The sequence below is a fragment of the Harpia harpyja genome, chromosome 2 (assembly GCF_026419915.1).
Source record: "Harpia harpyja isolate bHarHar1 chromosome 2, bHarHar1 primary haplotype, whole genome shotgun sequence".
Lineage (NCBI taxonomy): Eukaryota > Metazoa > Chordata > Aves > Accipitriformes > Accipitridae > Harpia > Harpia harpyja.
This window is the reverse complement of record NC_068941.1, coordinates 25,469,812-25,492,701: the sequence shown is the minus strand read 5'-3', so window position 1 is coordinate 25,492,701 and position 22,890 is coordinate 25,469,812. Positions and strand designations below refer to the sequence as shown.

At 40.1% G+C, this 22,890-nt stretch overlaps 1 protein-coding gene across 1 annotated transcript in view; it reads left to right on the top strand.

Annotated features, from left to right (window-relative positions):
• The first annotated feature begins 2,514 nt into the window (after positions 1–2,514).
• ARHGAP24 (Rho GTPase activating protein 24) overlaps positions 2,515–22,890 on the top strand; it is a 282,678-nt gene continuing 262,302 nt past the window's right edge. Inside the window, exons 1-2 of the mRNA XM_052773169.1 lie at positions 2,515–2,678; positions 2,766–2,869. The gene's annotated coding sequence lies outside the window, so the exon portion shown is untranslated. The remainder of the gene's footprint in view (positions 2,679–2,765; positions 2,870–22,890) is intronic.

The window sequence follows — 22,890 nt, the reverse complement described above, 5'->3', positions numbered from 1 at the left end:
TTTCCGTGATGGCATCTATGTCATAGTTTTCTAGCTGCACAGTGGCTTCCAGCTCCTCCTGTTTGTTGCCCATGCTCCATCCATTGGTGTAGATGCACTTCAGTTGGGCTATTGATCCTGCTCCTTTTTTAGGGCAGAAGCCCTAATTCCTACGTGACCATTCTCAGGTGCTTCCATGGTTTCTAACCCATCAATAACCCTCATGTCTTTGCTGCCACGTGGATCTCCATCCCCTACCTCCACTGAGATGGCAGGCTGAAGGACCTTGCTAGCACGCCACCCCCAAGCTTATCTCTAGCAAGCCTGGTTTTATCCCTTTCCCCCTTCAAACCTAGTTTAATGCTCTTTCAATGAGCCCTGCTAACTCCTGTGCAAAGATCCTTTTCCCCCTTTGAGAAAAGTGTACACCATCTGTCACCAGCAGGCCTGGTGTTGTGTAGACAGACCCATGATCAAAAAATGCAAAATTCTGCCAGTGACACCAGGCGTGGAGCCAGGTATTGATCTGCTGGCTCTTAAACCATAGTAGAGAATGCTGAAAAAAAAATTGGAATACCAAAAGGACACTGAAAATTTTGGTAGTCTGAGGGTGACTGGCAACTCTCCCTTGGGAAGGAGCTTGCAGAACAACCAAGTTAGTGCACACAAAAGCATCAAGTAAACAAAGGGTTTGTAAGTGAGTCTGAATTGGAGTCTGTGCCCAACAGCTAGGTTGTGCCTCCAAACTGCTAGAGGTGATATGCAAATAAGCTTATCAGGGTGGGGGGCAGTGCCAAAGGTGCTGTGCCCTGCATTTCTAGCTCAGGTTTTGAATTTGCACTGGGATTGATGTGATGTAATTATTCACTAACCTTGCGATGAAGAGGGCAACAAAACATTGTTTTAACTTGCTTACCAGCCCATTAGCTTCAGGAACTTGATATGCAGTAATTTACCGACTGATGCATTTCTGAGTGCTAAGGCTTCATTTTCTAGCCTTTGGAATATAGTTATTACTTTGAATGAATGAAGCTAATCCTTAATGAGTGAAGATGTTGGAGAGCAATCTGTCTCATTCTCTTGCATGTTCTGTAAAGCACACTATTTTCCAAGTGCAGTATATACTGAATGTTCAGGTGAAAGGTGCTAATTTCCTGCGTGCAGCTGAGTGTTGTTGGAAATCCCCTGAGAATTCCTAAGCGGTTCATCTCTCAGGATTTAGTACCTTCCTGGGTACATCTGACATGGTGTTGCTCTTTTGTCTTCACCTAAAATAATGCTAGAACAGTATTATCATTCTTTTCTGTTGAACATCAGCTAATGTTGATAGTACTGTGAGACAGTACAAACAAGAAACCCAACCCCTTTCTTTTGGATTTTGTTGTTCTCCATATGATTATGAGTGGAACTGTATATCTGAAGTGTTCTTGTACATTACAGAAACAATCTACTACAGCTAGTGAACAATAAATATGAAGAATCATAACCACCTCAACTCTTCCTGGTGGTTGACTTAAATTATATACCATTTCTAATAACATTGTAAAATTGTTTGGACAAAACAGAACCATTCTTTCTGTAGATTAAACATACCTCTCGTAATATGTACTCAGCGTTATGACTGAGACTTGACTCATAATACAATTGTTCTTTTACCAGTGTAGCACTAGGTTTAATTTCTTGTTCTGTAGCTTCCAGGAAGCCTTTTTCCCTTTAGTCATCCAATGCAAGCATGTCTTAAATGACCCGTGGTGCGCGTGTTATGGTAAGAATTAGAAGTGGGAGAACTGCTTTGGATGAAATATGAAATGACCAAGATTTAATCTCAAAAATGGGGTTAAACTTCTGTTAGGTTGTGGACCCTATAGGTTCTCCTTGTATGTTGCCTTGTACTCTGCTTTACTTTGCCAGTTTCTCTCCTCTTCTAGCTGGTCTAAAACTGACTGAATGGGTAATATGACAAAAGGGCTACTTTGGTTATTTTAATGATCAAATCTAAATTGTGTTTAGGCATTCTAGGAAAAATGATGTCCAGGATTGGGATGAGCATCTGGCCAAACTGAATCTCTGAGTCCAAGGTTGTGCTCTCAGTGCTCATTCATACAAGTTAGTGGATTCTTCAAATCTGAAAGTCTGAAAGCCGTAGTGAAACCATGATAATCCTGACCAGAATCTCACATTGAGAGTTTCCATTCAGTGGAGCTATAGTATTACACATCACATTCCAAAAGAGATTTCTATTAAAATTTCTGCAGAGGTTTCAACATCCCACCTGTCAGCTTTGTAGAGTTGTATTTGCAGAAACAGTAGAACCACATGTTTTTTTGAAATATCTGTTATGATAAGTAATCAAAAAAACTGTTATGTGGAAAAGACTTAATGAGCCATCAGATTTTGGGCAGTAGAATTACATGACTCCTCTCGCCATATGCTTACTTGAGCTTATCTGTTACAGGAGAGGTATTGCTGTGGATCCTGAAATGCTTGCTAAGTAATATGCTAGAAAAAGTAGATTATTACTGTGAACCCTGTCAGGAAGAGCTATGCATTTTGATGCTGCCCTTCCAAGGCGATGTAGTGAGAATAAAGAAAAAGCAGAGGCTGGCAGCCATGGATGGATCTCCTTAGAGAGCAGCTCGATTTATGCAGAGGTAACTTACCTTCGTTCCTTTTATCTGAGCCTACAGGGAAGACTGAAGGTAAGTGCTTGTCTAGGGGAGTTGAGTAAGTGACAGTGGGAGACTGCCTTTTTTTCACATTATCTTTATTCACTCACCCTTTCCTAGATATGAGAGCTCTACAGAGGCGGGGGACTGAGGAGACAGGAGATAATGTCAACTGATCAAGAGATCACTTTCAAGAGGAAGAAACAGGGGAGCCTGCGCAGAAGGTGAGTCATACAAATAGAAATAACTTGTGGCTTGCTGCTGTGCTTCTTTCCCTTTCTCACAAAGATTGGGTAAGTACATGTTATGGGTTGTGAAGCTAGAAGTTTTTCAAATATGGTTGGTTTGTGCTGGCCCTGAAATAATGCTGATAATGTTAAACTTGTAATAACAATACTTCCTTTTTGACTCCTAGAAAACCATACTTTCACTTAAATATTTTGTCTTTCTGACGTTAGCATGTTTGGAATGTCCATAACCTGTTGCAGTAATTTGTGTACTGTAAACCTGTATTTATTTGTAGAAATAGAAACGCATGTCCAGCACTGACAGATGGATGCTGGGCTGTGTTTTTGAACTATGGCACCATCTGTTCAGGTTGATATGGTTTGGAAACAAGCATTCAGTGAGCTACTGACATGTCCTCTGCTTGCCTGAGGAGGATGCTCAAGACTGCAGATGGGCAATACTTAGAGGTGGCCATGAACCATTATAAGGGAGAGAAAGAGGGGAGAGGGGATCATGACTCTTGATTCAGTAATTCCTGAAGGGAGACTAACAACTGAGAAGGATGTTTGGGAAACTAGAAGGAAGTAAGAGATGTTGCTGGTTGGTTTTCTTTCTTTTTACCAAGATCCTGGTGGCAAGGGGATTGAACACTTGACACTTATTTTTGTTGGGCTGGTTGAATGATAGAGCACCATCACATGCATTTTGGAGAATAGCAAACCTCTGCAATTGCATGACTCTATCTGTCTGAAAGGGCTTATGGAATTGAGTCCTATTGCCCCATATTACGTGGGATTTATGTCACTAACTTGCACCGAGCCAAACCATGGGTGGACATTGAGGCAGCAGAACCTGTGTCCCAGGTCTTGGTTTCCTAGCCTATCCAGGAGCAGGTCTGTCTTGTTCCTGAATTTGGCTGACAAAGGTAACTCTGCTCAGAACCTGAGAGTTTGAACATGAAGTGGGATTTCAGAGCTCCTGTCATGCCATTGTTGGTATTGGAGCTGGGTTGCCTGTTCTCAGTAAGGACAGAAACCCACCAGAACTAACGAATCTGAGGTGTGGTAAATAGAGTTTGTCCAGCTGACTGCTTGCAGCTATTAAATGCTTTCAAAAGTTCTTGCATCTCTCATCAGCCACAGTATTCGAGTATACCAGTGGTCTGTGTCTGGAGTGTGGCTCAACTTGCATTTTACCCTTATGTTTGCTCTTTGTGAGGAAGAAAAATGTTATTTCTTCTTCACAGATGGGGAGCTGAGAGAAAGTAACGGGTTTCTCAAGAGTCTTATAAGAAGAAGCCAGTGGAGACAATTGATTTCTAAGGATGCCAAATATTAGTTTTGCAGGTTGACCACGGGCCACCTTTCATTTCACAAAGACTGGAGATCTAAGTCCTGAACGCTACAGTTACATAGCTTTATGATGATACACTGACAGGGGTGTTTGGAAATGTGGGACACCAACAGTTTCTAGTAACAGAGTTGGCTGAATTGTCTCTATTTTTGTCAGGCCAGAAGTAATTTTTTTCTCTTAAAATCCATTCAACACTCAGAAAAAAAAAAAAAGAAAGAAAGAAAGAAACCTCCCCCCACCAAACAAAAAAACCCCACAAATGAAAACATGATTTTAAAATGCATTTTAAAAAACTTAATGTGTTACCAGGGAGTTAAAAAACAGTACTCTTCAAGTGGTGTGCTTGATTGTCAGAATCAGCATTGAGAACAAGTGTCTTAAGCAAGTGGAAGATTCTGAGTTTTCTAGTAACTTAGTCAAGCTTGTTATGTGGTCCTTGCACAGAATATGACTCCTTGGACTCTTCTAGCACTTTCTGCTACAGGCAACAGTTTTACACAGGAAAATATTTTTTTTGTCCTCTACAGAAACTTGTGAAAATCAGAGTTACGGAACAAAGTCAGATCAGTTTCAAAGCTTGTTTGAGTTGGGTAACACACCATCTATAAGACATTTGAATATAAGTAGCTATGTGCGTGCTTTTGCAGACACATATTTGAAAGCTTGTTGTTTCCCCACAAACTATTTCTACTTGAAACAATGGAAGTATATTTGTTACTGGCAATGTACTATTGTTAAATTGCATCATTGCCTCTTAAGAGCTCTGCTTAAAAAGTTCAGAGATGATGTGGAGAAAAAAGTTATGATAATTGATGTTTTCCTTTTTTTTTTTTAATTAAGCCAAAGAATAATTTTTGTTTTAAAATAAAATCAATAGCTTGGTTTTTAACTAAAATTTTTGGTTTTCCATTAAGAAGTGCAACTTGTCACCAGAAATTATGCTTTTGATCTGCTGTTGTAAAATGTAAAGTGAATAACAAGCAAGATAAATTGATGACAAAATATAATTAGGTTATACAACATAAGGGAGGACTGCAAAAACAGAAGGAAGCATGATGGTAGAATAAAATGCAGTATAGACTAGTTTCAATTTTTGCTGATATTGGCACTTTCTTTTTTGAGAATAATGAAAGGAGTCTCCTTAATGTATACTTAGCATGAAAATTCTGAGATTGTTTTTAATAACAAAATAGAAGTTCACATGGATATATAAAACTGTCTACAGCTAATACCAAGGAAACCTTTCCATTTAGTCTAACTATTAAGTTTTTGTCATCATAGAGGAGCAATAAATGCCTTCTAAGCCTGAACAAAGATTTTTGTCTTTTGCTCTGAACAAGGTTGGACTGAGCATGTATGGGCAATACTTTTGAATATCTCCTCTTAAAAAGAAGGGAAGAGGAAGTAGCTGTATTCATAAGGTTCCCTGGAAATAGTGTGTGTATATGTGCTAGTGTCAGAAAACTGTATCTTGGGATAGTGCTAGCTGGGATGTCTCTCCAGGTTTTAAATTACTAGACTTTCACTGAATATTTCAGTGATAGATGCAGCTTTTCAGTCTATCTTGTTTTCCCACCATTGTTTCTGCTTGGTCAAAAGTAGGTCAAAGTCTGAGGAGAAATAACATGGAAATTTGGGACAGTTGAACAGGGACCACAGAAAAGAGGCAGAAGTTTCATGGGAAGTGCCTCAGGGGTGAGGTCTGAACAGCAAGTTGCAGCAAATGTTTTGGGGCTGGAACTGAACGTGAAGAATGGAGACAATGGTATTTTTGTCTCCCAGCTACTCCAGGGAGCAGTGGGAGAAGCGGCGTTTAGGATGTACGGTACAGCAACCCTTAGTAGCAATCAAACTGGCTCCAGGCAGAAGCAGGACTGGGGAGGAGCAAACTGCCTCTCCACAGGCTCTGCTTACTGCTTGGATAGATCAGGCCTTGGAGATTATAGAGGGACTCTTGGAAGGAAGGCATCCTCTCCAGCAAAGAGAGGTTCTCCTAAAACTGTTCTTGGTGCAGATGCATCCTGGTGGGCTGTGTCCTGGGGTGGGGAACTCTGGGAAGATGAACGCTCCAACTTCATACCGCAAGCGATATTTAGCCCAGGAGAACTTGTGTCATGGTGGAACCTGAGACAGCCTGCCCCATGAACTGTCTGCTAAACTGACATTTCTGTTGGTGATAAAGTTTGACAAAGAACAGCAAGAGAAACCAGATCCCTTGAGGGTTTGTATATGTGACAGTCGATATTTCTCGTAGCAGAATCAGAGCTGAGTGGTTGCCCTCAGGGCAAAATGATAGAGTACTTCAGATGCTCTGTAGCTCATCCTGTGCAATGAATGAGACTCTTAGAAAACTGAGCTCTCTGCTAGATCAGAATACAAGACCCCTGGTTATTAAGCTGCTGAAGTCAACTGTATAGCTAAAGCTCTAGCAAATGAGCAGTTTAAAATGATTTTATGCACCTAAAGGTAGATTATAATTTTCCTTATGGAAGTGGGCGACAGGAGAAAAAAATAAGCTTGCAAGATTATCAGGAACGTGGTAATTGCTTCAGTTGCCTGCTTTGGGGTGCAGGACACTGACAAATGAATTGCAGATGTTGTCATCTGTCTGAAGTGCTCAGACTCTGATTTAGTCTGAAAGAGCTTGTCAGTTTAATATTGTGTGTGATCATAATGGTTGTCAAATAGAAATCGGATGGATTGGGTAGGAAAAAAAAATTCATGATTTAAATGTGAGTCCTGGCTCTAGGAAGGTGGCTTTCTATAAAGTTTCAAATAATATCTTTACATTTGTAACAGAGATGTTAAGGGTAAATTGCATTTCAGTCAAGTGCATGTGATTATTTTCACCTTTGATCTCTGTCATGCTGTTTTGGTGTGGGCTGAAAGTCCAAAATATGATTCAGTCTGGATTTCATACCCTGCATTTCAGGGGCACTGAAGTCTGAGACTTGGCTGTTCAGCAAATAGCAGACACCAGCTTCTCATTTAATCATTCCTGGTGGCACTCAAGTTTCTGTCCAGTTATCTGTCCAATTCAATTTGTTGGACCTGACTGCTCTTTCATGCTGACACTTTCGATGGCTCTGTTAACTCCAAAAGTCATATGTATGCTACCTAAGTTTGAGTACCCAGGGCATTGTGTTATCAGTTGTGAGGCTGTCTGGACTGAATAGTGGTTGTCACTTAAAATCCTAGTAGACATGCGATCTCAGTTCAATCATTCCACCCAACTGTTCACAAAGGAAGGCTTGTCTTATTTGCTTAAAAGTGGAGTAGCAGGGTAGGGAAGAAGGAAGTAAATCTGTTATCTAAAAAATAACTTGACTTTCAAATCTTTAAGGGCTTCAAGCTGTATTGAGGCAAAGGCAGAATCTCCAGTAATGAATTTCACAAGGACTTGGGTTCAATTCATCTTTCTGTCTTAGTTACATAATTGGCTTTCATTGCCTTGTTTCCTGAGTGGTTGCTGGCTGGTTACTGCTCTGAGATTTATGGAAGTGTGTGTTCTTTCCAAGTCAGATACAGGGTAAAAGTTCAGGCAAAAGGCAGAACTTTTAAGGCAGGTAGGTCCTGTAGGCTGTATTTGCTCTGTATTCAAGCAAATGTTCTGTTGATATTCTAGTTTTGCCAAAATAAGTATCATGGGATTTTGGTATTACAGGTGTCAAGTTAAAGAAGTGTGAAAAATATTGAATAGTATGACCAAGGGAGCAAAGTTTTCTCAGAATATGGGAAAACAGGCAAGGAAATGTTCCTTCCAGTAGGGCTTACTAATTATCTTAGAGGGAGGCAGAAACTACTCATCTCGGAAGAGCAGAAGAGAGCTAAGTTTGTCAGAAGTTGCTAAGAACCTCATGCTTAAGCTTATTTATTTAGGTAGCTACCTGTCCTACACAGTCATAATATCTACAGGAAAACCCTAACATAATTAGGTAGTTTAATGGGTTTTATATCTAATCCTTCCATCCTATCATGTCCGTCCCTTTGCCAGACCGTAAAGGAGTATTACACAATGTTTTCTTTAGCTCATCCAGTCTAGTTTTAAATGCTGAAGGTGTAGGAGTTTGTGCTGATTTACCTGCAGGTAGCCTCTGGCACTTGCTCACTGGCACCATTAGAAGACGGTGTGGGTATTTTAGTCTTGCCATTTAATCTGACAGTTGAAAAACAATGCTGTTTGTTATCTCATGCTTCTCTGTATTCCTTATTCATAGTAGTATGGTAACATTATTGTACTTGCTGAACATAAGCATGCCTTAAATTGTTGGAGTATGTCCATTTTATTCTTTAAAAAGAAACCCAAAAGCTCTCCATTTTGAGGGAAGGATTTGGATTTAGCAGTAGAGTAGGGGAGCTGCTAATAGAACATAGACATACACAGTTTTCCCTGTCTCCAGACCAGAGTGCTGGTTAGTTTCATCAGTGTGTCTAATCCCAGACTATTCAAATTCAAGTCTTTGGTAAATGCTGTGGTACTAATCCTAAAGCTTTGGCCACACAGTTGAACATTACTAGCTGAGAAGTGGGAATTAGCCTAGTTACCAAAATCAAAAATGTGTCTGGAGTGAGCTTCCATCAGAAGGCAAGAGTTGAAAAGCAGGTTAGGCCAAAAACCTAAAAATTACTTTAATTGCAGATATACTTCTGGTAATTTCTTTTTCTCTTATGCCCCTACCTAGAGCCAGGGCTGAAAATTCTTTATACTACAGGAAAGTTTGAAAGAGAAGCCTATTGCTGTGTTGCCTGAATAGCCTGTGAGGCAGACTGCTCTCCTCTATGAATTCACTAAGCTCAGGTTTGTTTTAAGGCTAAATCAGAATTTTGGAGCTTCAGGCTATTCTGTTTTCATACCTGTTGCTCAGTCTGTTCCTGTTTCTAGTAATCGTAGATTCCCTTTACCTTTATATCAAATGAGTCAATTGTGTAGTTCTTGAAGCTAGAAGTGCTGCTTACTCACCTGTGCAAAGACTGTCTGAGCTGAGACTTGCAAAGGTTGAGTCATCTGCTCACTGACTGATACTGAATGCCTTAAATACTCTTCCCACCTCTGTAGTTTGCTTACAGTTGATCATGGTCAAAAAGAGCTACACAAACTTTTTCTCAATGTTAAGGTTCAAGAGTATTTACATGTTTGTTTCATATACCATACCCCCAGGTAGAGAGCAGTTGTGCTGTTGGGAGGTGGAAATACTTCCCTCTTTAGTTAACCACTTAGAAGGCAGTGTGGTTTTTAGGGAACGTGCAGGATCCTTTTGCTTGCTAGACTCTAGTCACAGTGCTTCAATACCCTGTGGCATAAGAGTAGCAATGAATCCTCATCAGAGGTGAGGAAAAAAACAAAGCTTGTTGGAGATTACTGAAGGTCAGCATCAGCTCTGATTGGCCTTAAGGCACAAGAGTATGCCATGATGCTTTACAGCTGGTTGTTCAGCATTGCACTGCTCTGAGTGTGCCAGGATACCCCTGTCTTCAGGTGAAGCCAAAGGCAACATGAAAGACGAGGTTATGTCCTACAGTGTGGTTCATGTTTGTAGTAGCTTGCTACTGGTCTCTCTCAAGGTAGAGTTTGGAGTTTTGAGGCTTTCACCTACATAGGGAATTAATGCTTGCTTTTATGGACTATTCAGCCTTCTAAGAAGGAGCTATCTTATGTGATGGCAAAAATAAACCAGACATACATTTCTGCTGCCCTGAGCAAAAAGCAAAGTTGTGTAAAAAAATTTTAAAATTACTGTTTTATTCAGATGGGTTTTTAATCTACCAGCTTCCTTACTGAGCTTGCCTTCAAATTTCAGAGTCGCTGTTTTTTATTTAGGCAGTTAAACTTAGGTTCTATGGGAACTCTTCTGAGTAAAAGAAAACTTGATTATTCACAGGAAGTAAAGACGACAGAGCTAGATTGCTCTCAGTCTTACACCAGTGAAAGGGCAAAAGGCAATGGCCACAGACAGAAAAACAAGAAAATCTGTTCTAACCTGTCAAGGTGGTCAAGTATGATCAGAGGTTGCTCAGAGAGGCTGTGAAATCTCCATTCTTGGGGATATTCAAAACCCAAATGAACCTGGTCTGGACAGCCTGTTCTAGCTGACCTGTATTAAATAGGGGCATTGGACCAGATGATCTCCAGAGGTCTCTTCCAACTCAGTCCTCTGGTGTTTTGTGTGCAGGCTGCAACCTTGCCCTCTATAAGCATCTATGTGAGGCAGAAAACTGATCATTTTACTACAGTAAGATGAAGAAAAGCTTTGTTCAGCCATTCAAGCAAAAGAAGACTCAGGAGTGCTGCCCTTTTTGCAAAAACTTATCATAATGAATTTCCTGTTCTAGCCTATAAAATATGTTGAGGAATTCTAGGCTTTATAGTATTCCCTGTAAAAATAGGCTGACTTGTTTATTTTCTGCACTTGCATGAAAAAGTCTGTTAAACACTGTTGTGATCTGCCACAGCCTGACTCATGATGCATTTATTTGGTCTTCAGTTTTAAACTTGTATGCTTTCAGTATCTTCTTACACTGACAATCCTGTTAAAATATATGTATAAAAGCAGGTACAACACTTGATTTGATAGAAGTGTTTTATATGCATGACTTTGAAATGGCAGCCTCAGCTAAAACCTATGGACTGCCTTAAGAGAAAGCCGACACCCTTTAATATCACACCTTTTACCTTTATATAACACATGAAATGCATATAAAATCAATGTACTTTACAGAGGGGAAAGCCAGACTATTTCAGGGATGCTTTGGGTTACTTTTACAGGCTATTCATTGTATCCTTTCACCTGTAAAGCCATGTGCCCTATAGTTGAGAAATCTAACTATGTACACATTGTGGGGGAGAAGGAAGAAATTATGTAAAATAGCTTTCTTGGACATGAAAATCTGAGCTCTGCTGTTCTGGAACATACTAATGTTAAAAATCAATTGCTGATAGTTGCAGCACTGGTAGAAACCTTTCCATTTCCAGGAGACCACATCTCCCTCTGACCCTTTGCAGGAGCACAAGACCTGCCCTTCAGGCATCCTTCTATGAATAAATGTGGTGAAATGAACATGGCTTAACCTGAAACGCAGAGCAACTTGGGAAGGGGAGGGGGAACTTCACATACAATGCTTTTAAGGGAAGAAAACTAGTGTTTGGGAAGTTCTAATAAATTATAGAGGTTGAGTGGGCAGACTGTAAGCAAGCAGAGTACAGTGCAATACTTGCAGCAGTGTTGTGTTCTGTAAATATAAAATCCTCCTGCAAACAATTTGATTTGCATCTGTGGTGAGAATATAACCATACCAGCAAAGCCTGCTGCAGAGTTGATGCCTTTCTACCTGAAAATTCCCCTAATGGAGTTAAAGTTCCCTTAATGCTGGCTTGCAACTTGCTTAACCTGATCTATCACTAGGCTTTAACTCCAGGGGTTAAAATTAGCATTGATAGGTCTTTTGCTTCATTTGCAACATGTGTAGGTATCAGAGATACTTAAAATTGTTGCTTCTTTATCAGTGCTAGCAGAAGATTGTGTGTTGTAACAGTGATTTTTGTCCTGCTGCAGATGAATTGAGGAGCCTTAGTTTAGTGGCTTACAGAAGCAACAAGTACACAGTCTACATGGTGTGGAATTTAAAATAGATTGGAATACTATTAACCTCAAAATAGAAAGCCATTCTAATTGTCAGCTGGTATATACCACTGTTATTGGACTAGTATAACAGTGATATTCCCATATCCTATAGACAGTTTTCCTTCTGTTCTGCTTGGTTTTGAAAACAGTACACAGAAAGAAATTAATGTTTCTAAGAGTTCACAATTGTGTGCCTACTACATGAAAGACTAATACTTCCCATAGTGTCAAGTGCAAGTTAGGGGTCTGTGTGTTTTTTAAAATAAGTGAGAACAACAAAAGTAATGAAAGGTGATACTTTTGTATCTTTAATGCTACTTCCAAGTGAGGTGGGGTAGAGGTTAAGGTTTGGGTCTGAGTATATTTTTAACAGACTTGGTAAATTAATGCAATAAACAAGTGTAAATAATTAACTTAACATGCTTTCTGTTAGGGACCAAGCTATTCATAAGTCTGAGAGTCAGAGCTGTTTCTTAGTGTGGATAAAGAAAGCCTTTGCCTTTACAGAACACTGCACGGGGCTGTCATTCTCTATATTAATGCCTCTTGCTTGAGTTCTGCTTTGGCAGAGAACTTGTAATTAATATAATGTGCTACAGTATCTGACTATGGCAAGGTTCAATTAAAGGTGCTTTGGCAGCACTGGCGCACAATTACCTGTTTCTGAGTTAATTTTATAACTTCAAAATGTTATTTGTAAACTGGTTGCCTTTGGGATTAAATTACTATGTTAAAGTTGAATATTTGGGAACATTTTTAGTAGACAGCTGCAACATATAGTATGATGTCAAAAGCCGTCTTAAGCTACTTAGTTTTCAGAAGTCAGGAGACAGCTTTTTTGGGAAATGGATGAGCTTTACTTTTCTTGGAAAAGCAGCAGAAAGGTGTCACAAACCTGGCCATAAGCAGTGGGAGTTATGTGTGCACAGCCAAGTTATCACGATTTCCAAGGAAAAACCTTGTGGAATGGTTTAAAGAGGTTGGTTGTTTTGTTTTGTTTTGTTTTCTTTTAAGAGATAAACTCAGGACACGTAGAATTCTATTTTGAAATAAGCAAGAGTTAGTATCTTCAGAAAAATTAAATCCCTAATTGTGAATAACTTAAGCAGCGATTTCAAATTATAAACAGAAAGTGTGCTTGCAAGGAAATTGACTTTATGACACGAGGCAGGTGAAACAAGATGGGGCTTAGGCAGGGATAAGATGAGAGAGAACTGAGATTCTGAGCAACCAGCTGTGTATATTTACTGGTATTTTTTTTGTTATAGCTACCTCATTCTGTTATGAATTGTCTTAAAGGTATCTTGTCTAATGTTTTCAGAGCCACAGATGGTAGGAGGAAACATGCAACTGGTGAAGGCCTAGACTTGTGCAAAGCCCACAAAAGCAAATTGCAGAAAGCATCGTACTGTGTTTCAAAGGGTGTGATCTGGACTAGTGTTCTGAAAGTCAGCATTAAATATTCATAGTTCCATAAAATAAGACAAAGTGAAATTGGATCACAGCTGTTGCAGCTGTTCTGTGTATTCCTAAAGCCTGCAGGATACCTTCTTTTCACTTGGATAGCTGTGGCTGTCAAGAATCCTTGCTGCTTTTTCTGTAGAGTGGAAACATGACTCTCTGTGGGGGTCATGCTTCACATTTAGGTCTCTACATAAATGAAGTGGGGTGGTTTTCTTCAAAACTGGGAACAATGAAGCTTCTTTAAATCTGGGATTTGATATCATTTCCCTTTGGAATATATTTAGTGTAAGGGGTTTGTACCAACAACAGTACAAGCCTCTCAAACCAGGAATAAGAAAATCCACAAGGAAAATCTAAAGTGGGGTCTCCTGTATTCTTCCTGAATTTCCATCCAGAAAATTAAGCTATTGATTTTGAACTGCCTAGCAGTGTGGATTTGTAAGCTTGCTGGCACTGAAGAGATGCTCTTCTGTCAGACAGCTGTGAGAAAACTTATTGTGTAAGAAGAGTTTTCTGTTACCTAAGACCTCAGTGTTTAGTCTCAGAAACTAAACCTTTGAGAAGAGCACCTATTCCTTTCCACCCAGTTCCTATGGAAGTGTTGATTCTAAAAAGTCTCTGGCTCGGGTGCCGGTCAGGGAAGGTGTTAGCTGAAAAGATTGATGTTTCTCTTAGCTGTCTCTGCTAAACCTGTCTGTATCAGTTTGACCTGGCTAGCAATGGATTGGCAGTTAAAGCAGCTGGAATAATGGTTCAAATGAAATTTAGAATAACAAAATTCCCCAGTAAGTGGAGCCATTATGCTAGTTTATCACTAAATTCAGCAGTGACAGCTGTACTAGATGGGTGGTAAAGGTAGGTGTCTGTACAGCATACTTTATTGGTCTTTTGCTTCAGTGATATTTTAAGTTTTATGATGGATAACTAAGTTTCTGGCATTGGCTGAAATGAATTATCCTTTTAGCTTTCTCAACTACTTATTGCTTTTGATGCAAACACAAAAGATAAGGTGTGTTTTGAGCTGATAATTTAAAAAAAAAGGCACTGAAAATTGATAAATGCCACTTTGTTATGTTTTTTGTAATCCATATGATTGCATAGATGGTATATACCATTAAATTATCTCATCAGGTAAAACAAGGAATGATGCAAAGATGGAAAGAAAACTTTGTAGGCCTTTTTAGATCTGCTATTACTCAGGTCCATTTTAGGTCAGTAATGACTGAGAAGCATTTTCATATTATGTTCTGATGATTTGTTTTATACCAGCTTGTGCCAGACATAGGTGAAGACGTCAAAGAGGAGGTATCTTTCAGCCTATTGTGGGCAATACAGCCAGAGCTTGTCTGAAGAAGTAGGTGATGTAACAAAGAAAGAAGGTACTTTGCTCCTTCAGTCAAGTAATTCTTCCCAAGCTGCGGTTATGGAATTCATTTGGATTTCCATGCCTTCCTTTAGAAGACAGGGTTAGTATCTTGCGCATCAGCCCTGTTCTGGGGTTAAAGTGGGACGATTAAGAAAATGGTGAGCTAGGGTTCACTGGTGCAGAGCATGTGGGCAGCTGCCTACTTTGAGTGAGAGAAAATAAACATGGCTTGTGTTTACAAACCAAACACATGCAGGTGCTCTAGAATTCATGGTGTCAGTGATGGATTTCAAGGGGATGGAGAGGACTGTTAACATTAGAAGGAGGCTAAAAATGCCACAGGCGAGATCAGTGTGTGTAAATGCTCACTTTACTCCCCCTGTTTGGTATTGTTGAAAATATTACAATCATCTCCTTCCTTTGATCCTAAATAAGGATTAGGAGCACTTTTTTTTTTACGTTACAGCACTTGTGACATACCTGAAGTGATCCATCTGATCAATGTGACTGGGGTTTTAGGTAGATTTTTCTAGACAGAGGGCATGATTCACTTGTTTGGTTGCCCTTAGACCACTGTGCTCATGTTTTGGGACGACTAGTTTTAACCAAGGAGCAAGCTAATGATAAATTATGAAGAGGAGGGTGTAAAAGGGCTGACAAATGAAACTAACAACACAGTTGCAGTGTTCAATTTACACTGCGAACAGGGGGTTCACCTTTCCAGCTCTGAGTTCCCTTTTTTCGTGTCTTAATAGGTTTTATTTTTTATTTCTCTCAACATCGAGCTAAGCTGTCCCCTCTAGCATCTGTTCTCCAGAGGCCTTCCTCTTGGGAAAACTTGATTATGTTAAGTCATTACCTCTGAGAATGGAAATGCTATGTTCCCATTAGTGTTCATGTTTCTTGTGTGTGTCTACGTATATATAAGAAGCAAGCAAATGTTCCCTTTATACTGTTCTCTTTAATTGTTGCCCATTCATGCTTTTGATTGCTCTAGATTAAGTAATTGAATGATCTGGTGTTCCTCAAGGTCTGTTAAAGAGTCCTAACACAAAATATTACTCCTTCACAGCACTTCACCCATGATCTTGAGATATATATATATATATATATATATATATAAATCTCTTGAGATATAAAAAAACCAAACCTTGAGATATGAGACCTGTGTACTTCATAATGTGACATGCTCTTCCAGGAACATATTTCCAGTCTTAGGTAGATGTACTAATTTAAGAGTTTAGCCTCTGTAGTACTAGATTGATTCTCAGGCTGTAAAATCCATAAATTCAGTTTAGTCCACGCCCAGCTCTCTGAGATACTTGAATAACGGGCTATTATGTCTGGAGATTGTTGCTTGTCTACTTGGTTTGTATCAGGACTGATGGTTTGCTGACTCATGTGGTGCAAACTGAACCTGCTCAGAAAACTTTTTGTATGATCTTGCATTACTAGCTCAAGTGATGGAGTTGCTAGCAACACAAAAAAGAACTAATTGTTCAATTTCGTGGTGGTAGTACATTTATTAGTCTTAAGCTTCAAACACTTTGAATTCAATTACAAATAGAAGCTGTTTGGTTTTAAATGCCTTCATTAGTTAACGACTTTCAGTTATTTTAAGCTTCTTGCATAAAATTCATTTAGTTGAATGCCCAGCAAAACAAGCAGTTCTGCATACAGTTATTTGCTCATTAAATGTGCTACTCGGTGGATTTTTTTTGTCTGCTCTTTGTGTTGGTGTTTCAGCCTTGATGTACTGTAGAGGTCAGTTCTGTCTTACCAGGATGATAGTGAATTTAACCAAAGGAGTAAAAAATTGGGGAAAAGCCTCGTCCAGCAGTTAAAGCATAGGACTAGTAGCAAGGCTTGCTGAATTCCAGGCTGTGGTGCTGTGCAGGTGTTACCATGGTAACTTGGGAGATAATTAGTTCTGTCCATATGAGATACAGGCTCTGAGCTGTATCACAACTGGACTTCTCACTGAAAGCCAGGGGAAGTAGGGGCTAAATGAGCATTTGAAAAGTTAATTCATTAATAACACTTATTTTCTGAGCAGTTACTGCAAGTTGATTGAATAGTATGCTTAAAGGTGGCATGATCTGTCCTTAACTAAAATAGCAGTGGGGAAAGAAAGCATTTATGGGCATGACCTGAGGGTTTCATTGTTCAGTTGCCTCTGTATTCCAGATTATTTCTATTCCAAACACATTTCTTGAAAACTTCCTGAAGTGGCAGGTGTTGAGGGAAGGAAGAATGTTTCCAAACCTGTGCTATGCAAGAGATTCATGGGCCGCCCAGGCTGGCTTTCAGTCAGTTTTCACTGTGGTCTCAAGCAGACTTTACACAGGATATGGACGGCTGATGGGAAAGGGCAGCACATCTGTCTTCCGCTGACTTTAACCCTTTAAGCTGTTTGTTTTCAGTGCAACATGAGACTCCTGGCAGATCAAATCTGTGTTTGCTTTCCCAGAACGCAGGAAAGCTGGCTCCCTGGCAACTGTTATGGTTTCATTAAGATTTGAGATTTTTATGGGGTAGAACATTTTGTACCAGTTTCACTGTCACTTGACACCCTGGTGATGAGACCGATGAAATCCAATTCTGTGTCTATGTATGTACTTCCTGTTCTAAACTGGGATTGCAACGATTATTTCTTTCAATGTAGCAGCTGGCTGTTAAGAAACTCCTTTCAAAGAGACCACTGCTGTAAATGTTCCCGCAGACCTTCTCATGTGCCCTCCCCATGCAGCCCTCTTTGAAGGCTCTCTCTAAAGCAGGCATAGCTGGTGTTGGAATAATACCTAAGCTTTTCCCTGGTACTTCAAGATGATTTACTGTAGTGTCTCTCCTAAACAGAGGTCAGACCAAGTGAAATCCAGAGAGGCATTATTAATGACACTTGCTAGGAGAGAGCAGAAGAGGAGAACAGAGGAGACAGAAGGACACAAAGTCACCTTACATGAACTATCTGTCAGGCCAATGAACAAAAATGGTCAGTGATGTGTCAGGAGGCTGAGTAATGAATGGTATGTTTTCAGTTGTTCCGACTTTCTGGAATGGCACAGCCACCATAGAGACGACCTCTGTCTGGACACCCAGAGAGACCATAAAAAATTAGCCACAAGTCAGAAGTTACCTCTGCAAACCCCATTGGAGAGATGGTTTATCGGACTTCAGGCTGGTGAGCTCATCACATGAAGAGCTGGAGGACTGGAGATGGCTGCCACCTGCTGTTTGCTGGTTAACTTCAGTACATCCTTTGACCCTTCACCTTCCCCTTCAAGACTGCCACATCAAATGTCAAGGGAGGACTTTAAAGCTCAGAGGTTTTTTTGACTATGCTGATGCAAAATTGTTTGACTGCTATATGTTGTATATTGAAATCTGCTGTGTACCAGTCCTGGGATTTGGTTTTTGGCCTGAGTTCCAGATCTAGTTGCTTGCAGGTGACACAAACTCTGAAACTAAGAAAACAAAATGATGCCCAGTGTCCTTCAGGTACTGATACATTTTTAGGGTAGGTAAGAGCAGGTTATAGAAAGGAAGAATGAGATTTAAGGCTAGGGTATTTCAGGTTATATAGCCAGCTCTAGATTGTTATGCATGTTTTGGTAAAAGATTCAAGCATTACTGTTCCTTTATTAATTAGTATCTGAGTTCTCTATACTAGTTATGTGTACTTTATTTCAAGTGTCAGTTCACAGATAAGGTTTGTTTGCATTCATACTCATGCTTGCTCTGTGTCATAATTTTCATACAGTTATAGGAATGAACTTGTTTGAACATTCCTAGTTAAGTGTAAAAAAATATTTTCCCAGGAATATCATCTTTTTGGCAAACATTTGTGCAAAAAGGACCCGCTGTGGAAACTGTTCTGTGTGTTTGGGAAAATCTTACTTTGAAATCACTTCATGTTGCTGAAAAAAACGTTTTGGTATCAGTCATTGCACAGAAGGCCTGCAGAAATACAAATTTCACCCAACTGTCTGTGATATTGATAAATAACACTGTACTGCCTAAAAGATTCTTGGGGATGAGGCTAAAGTTAAGGGCCATATTTTCAACAGTATCTGAGGAAACCTTATGGCCTGTTTGAGCAACCAGGATATGCTTCTTGGTTTTGCATGTGCAAGTTACATTTTGTGTTGCGAGGATTTAGTAACTGGGAAAATTTGGTATTGATTTCTTGGGATGGAAACAATTCAGCCAGGTGAAATTTTTATATGCTAATTTTACTAATGTAAGAACTGTTTTAATGATACTGTAAGTGTGTGATACTATGACTGTATCTGAAAACTTCCAGCATATTATGTTATTGCTTTTGTTTTCAGTTTGTCAGGTAATACCATTATACTGAGGGAAAACTGCATTTTGTCTGGGATCCTGAATGCAGTTTTCTCTCTTTTGTTTTTGATCTGAGGTCTGTAGGAGGTCACTGGAGATGATGGCTGGGAACAAGTGAAAGTGTGCTAGTACAGAAAGCTACAATGCCATAATCGAGCATCTGTAACGCGTGAATATTTGGCATTCTGGGAGCTGGGACATGGATTGTTACTAGCTCCTTTCCAAGGTTATTTCAGAAGCACATAGAGGAGCTGGCAAGGTCTGGGGCAGGTTTAACTCTCTAGTGACTTCCAAGTGCATGCTGCATTAAAAGATAAGTATGCATCAAGAAGTTTTTCTCAGCATTAAGTTCCTTCTGTCCTGTAACTTATGCTTGACCTCAGTAATAAATCACTTGGTCACCATCTGAATGAATTACATAGGGTAGGACATGCAAAAACAGAAAATAGAAACCTGCAATAGGTTTTGATGGGGTGAGGTGATTGTTTTTGAAACTGAAGGGTTGAGCAGAACTGAACAAAATAATATGATCTGTTTATTAGGAGCTGACATTACAATATAGCCAGACATTAACTGCCCTAGTAATGACCTGTAGGATGTAAGGACACATTCTTTCATCAGTGCTATCCAACTAGGTAACCGAGGTTACAGTTTGCCATTCTTCCTACAAAAGGTTTACTGCACAACTGGACACTGGCAGCTAATAAATTGTAGACTGTAACATCTTTCTTCTTTCACATTTGATCTGAGCTTCTTAGCTGTTTGGTAAAAGAGTTTAGACTCAGTATAGTGAAATAATAGCAGGAGAAAGTATTACTCATATGTGAAATGAAGTTCCATTGTTACTTAACATGCTATTACACCTAGCTTGTTCCTCTACAATTCAAATGTGGTTGTAGGATTAGTTTTTGAAAACCTACAATGTGAAGTCATGGAGACAGGTGAGCAAGCCAAGTGAAATGCAAAAAGGAGTAGTGACAGTATTTTTCTTGGCTTCTTAAGACGTTATACTTCATAGCATCTTTGAAACTTGAAATTGATCACTTTTACAAGAACATTTTGAGAATAGTTGAAGAATATACTCACTGTGTGATCATGCTTTACTTCCCTGAATGTACATTGAGTTCATCATGGAATGCCTGTTAGTTCTTGAGCTACCACAAAAATAATTTTTTAGTGATTTAAGCAATGAACCATTTTAGTTTTGAAGGTTTTGGGGGGACTTGGGTTTTTCGTTTTGGATTTTTTACCGTTACTTAAGATTTAACATGCTTAAGATATGATCTTCTTTAACCTCAAAGTAATTAAAGTGTATGCAGAGAAACGATGTTTCCCATTTTTGTGGCATGTTATTATTGAGGCAGTGAAAAATGGATGAATACCTGGTTGTGCACTAAGGCTGCTTGCTGTGCCTAATAAAGAAGTTGCTCATGGATGTCCTCACTTTGTTCCCCTCTCAGATGGCCTGTGATGGCTAGTGTGCATGGAATGGTCATTAGGTTGTAAAAAAAAAATCTTAACAGGTGAGCAAATCAAGGTGTCCAGGTGTATACAGAAGCTAAAAGTCACTATATAAAAGAGGTGAGGTAGTCTTTCAGCATTGTCATAGGGTGGGTGGTTTTTATCAGTGCTTATTACATAGCATCTTCTATTGTCTAATTTGGTTTGAGGCAGTTTCAGTATGGTTTACAAGGGAAAATGTGTGAAAGCTTCTGAGGCATATCTGTTGCAGAAACTGCATTGTAGTCTTCAGCTTGTAATAAATTGCTATTTAATTCACTGTACAAAAGTGCTGTTCACACTGTTCATCCTCTAGTCTAATATTGAATATGATCTTACTTGCAATGTGATTTTTTTTTTTTTTTAATCCTTAGTTTCCTGTCTTCTGATAGTAGCTGTCTGAAATGTTGCTTGAGGGAAGGAAATTAATCTTGTCTAGTAATTAATCTGTTAGCTGTTAGTCTTGTACCTTTTACAGAAATCAAGACTGATTTCCTCCATAGATGTTCCATAAACACAACACTGGCCACAGCAGAGCTCCATTCCCCCATGACCTGCTTCATTACACCTGTCCTGGAGGCATTCCTGTATCCGATGGAAGGGCTTAGATCCCACTATTCTTCATTTCCCTTGTGTCTCTGTTGAGATAGGTGCCAACCAATAAGAAGCGTGAGAATAGCATAGCATTGCATATACTTTTACAGTAGCACTGCTTGTTTTGCACTATTTCTATCTCTAGAAGAATAAGTTCCTTTCAATGCTGTATATAGAAGTATCATGTGTTCATTTTATGTCAGGAGCTTATTCTCTCCTAGGTACCTGTGCTTGGCTTGTAGACATGAGGAATCAGAGCCCCACATGAGGAATAAGTTGCAAATATAAATCAAATTGTTCAGTCAGTCCAGGCTATGGTTTCTAAAGCAAACTGATACATGGTGATGGCTGTCTGGTGGTTGATGTAGGTTTGTTTGCTGAATATTTTTTGCTGCTGTAGACTCTATTTCCCTGCTTTCCCTGTTCTGAAATCTTAAAGATTGCCCGCAAGTGTTTTTCCATAAATAAATTGTAGGTTTCGGGAAAAAAAAAAAGAAAACATAGTTCCTGTTGGTTTTCATCCTGCCTCTGCCATAAGGGGAATATAAGCAAAACACACATTTTAGGTCACATAGATGTGGAAATTGTCAGCATATGATGTCCAGCACCTCCTGTAATGACTATGCTTCTTTGGCCTTCCATTTTTCCTCAGGGAGTCTCGGGTCTCCCTTGTCAGACTGAAACCCATTAGGTTCATGTGTGATATGTAAACATTTTGTATAGATACTCTTCCATGAACTTGGAGCTAAAACACATGCTGGATTATTGACATGTCTCAGAAGAAATTCCTATTCTGACTTAATGCCATGCTTATTGATGTAGAAATTTTTCCAGTGTATATTCCGTGATTTAGAAGTGACGTGCAACTCTGTACTTGATTTCTTTCTGTATGAACATGATAGAAAAGGGAAATTTTTGTTTGCTAAAGGTCAGATTATATAAAAAGGTGTCATGGTTTAAGCCCAGCCGGTAACAAAGCACCACACAGCCGCTCGCTCACTCCCCCTCACCCCCAGCCATGGTGGGATGAGGGGAATTTATAAAGGCAGGCTCGTGGGTCGAGATAAGGACTGGGAGGGATCACTCCCCACTTATGGTCGTGGGCAAAAGACAGGCTCAACTTGGGGAAGAAGCAAAATCAATTTAAGTTACTACAAGTCAAATCAAAACAAGGATAACAAGAGGTAAAACCAAACCTTAGAACACCTTCCCCCAGCCCCCCCTCCTTCCCGGCTCAACCCCACTCCCGGTTCTCTCCACCTCCTCCCCCCGGCAGCGCAGGGCAACAGGGGGTGGGGGTTGGGGTCAGCTCCCCACACCTTTTCTCTGCCGCTCCTTCCTCCTCAGGGGGAGGACTCCTCGCTCGTCCCCTGCTCCACCGTGGGGTCCCTCCCACGGGAGACAGTCCTTCACAAACTTCTCCAGTGTGAGTCCTTTCTGTGGGCTGCAGTTCCTCACAAAATTCCCTGGCGTGGGTCCTTTCCACAGGCCGATCTTCAGTCACAAACTGCTCCAGCACGGGCTTTCCCATGGAGTCATGGCCATCTTTGGGGCATCTGCTCTCCCACTCCCCTCCATGGGCTGGGGGGGGACAGCCTGCCGTCTCACCACGGGCTGCAGGGGCATCCCCTCCTCAGGCGCACCTCCTCCCCCTCCTTCCTCACTGACCTCGGTATCTGCAGAGGTGTTCCTCTCGCATTCCAATCCCCCTGTTCACTGCAGGTTTCACTTTTTAAATGCGTTATCCCAGAGGCGCTACCACCGTCACTGTTTGGGT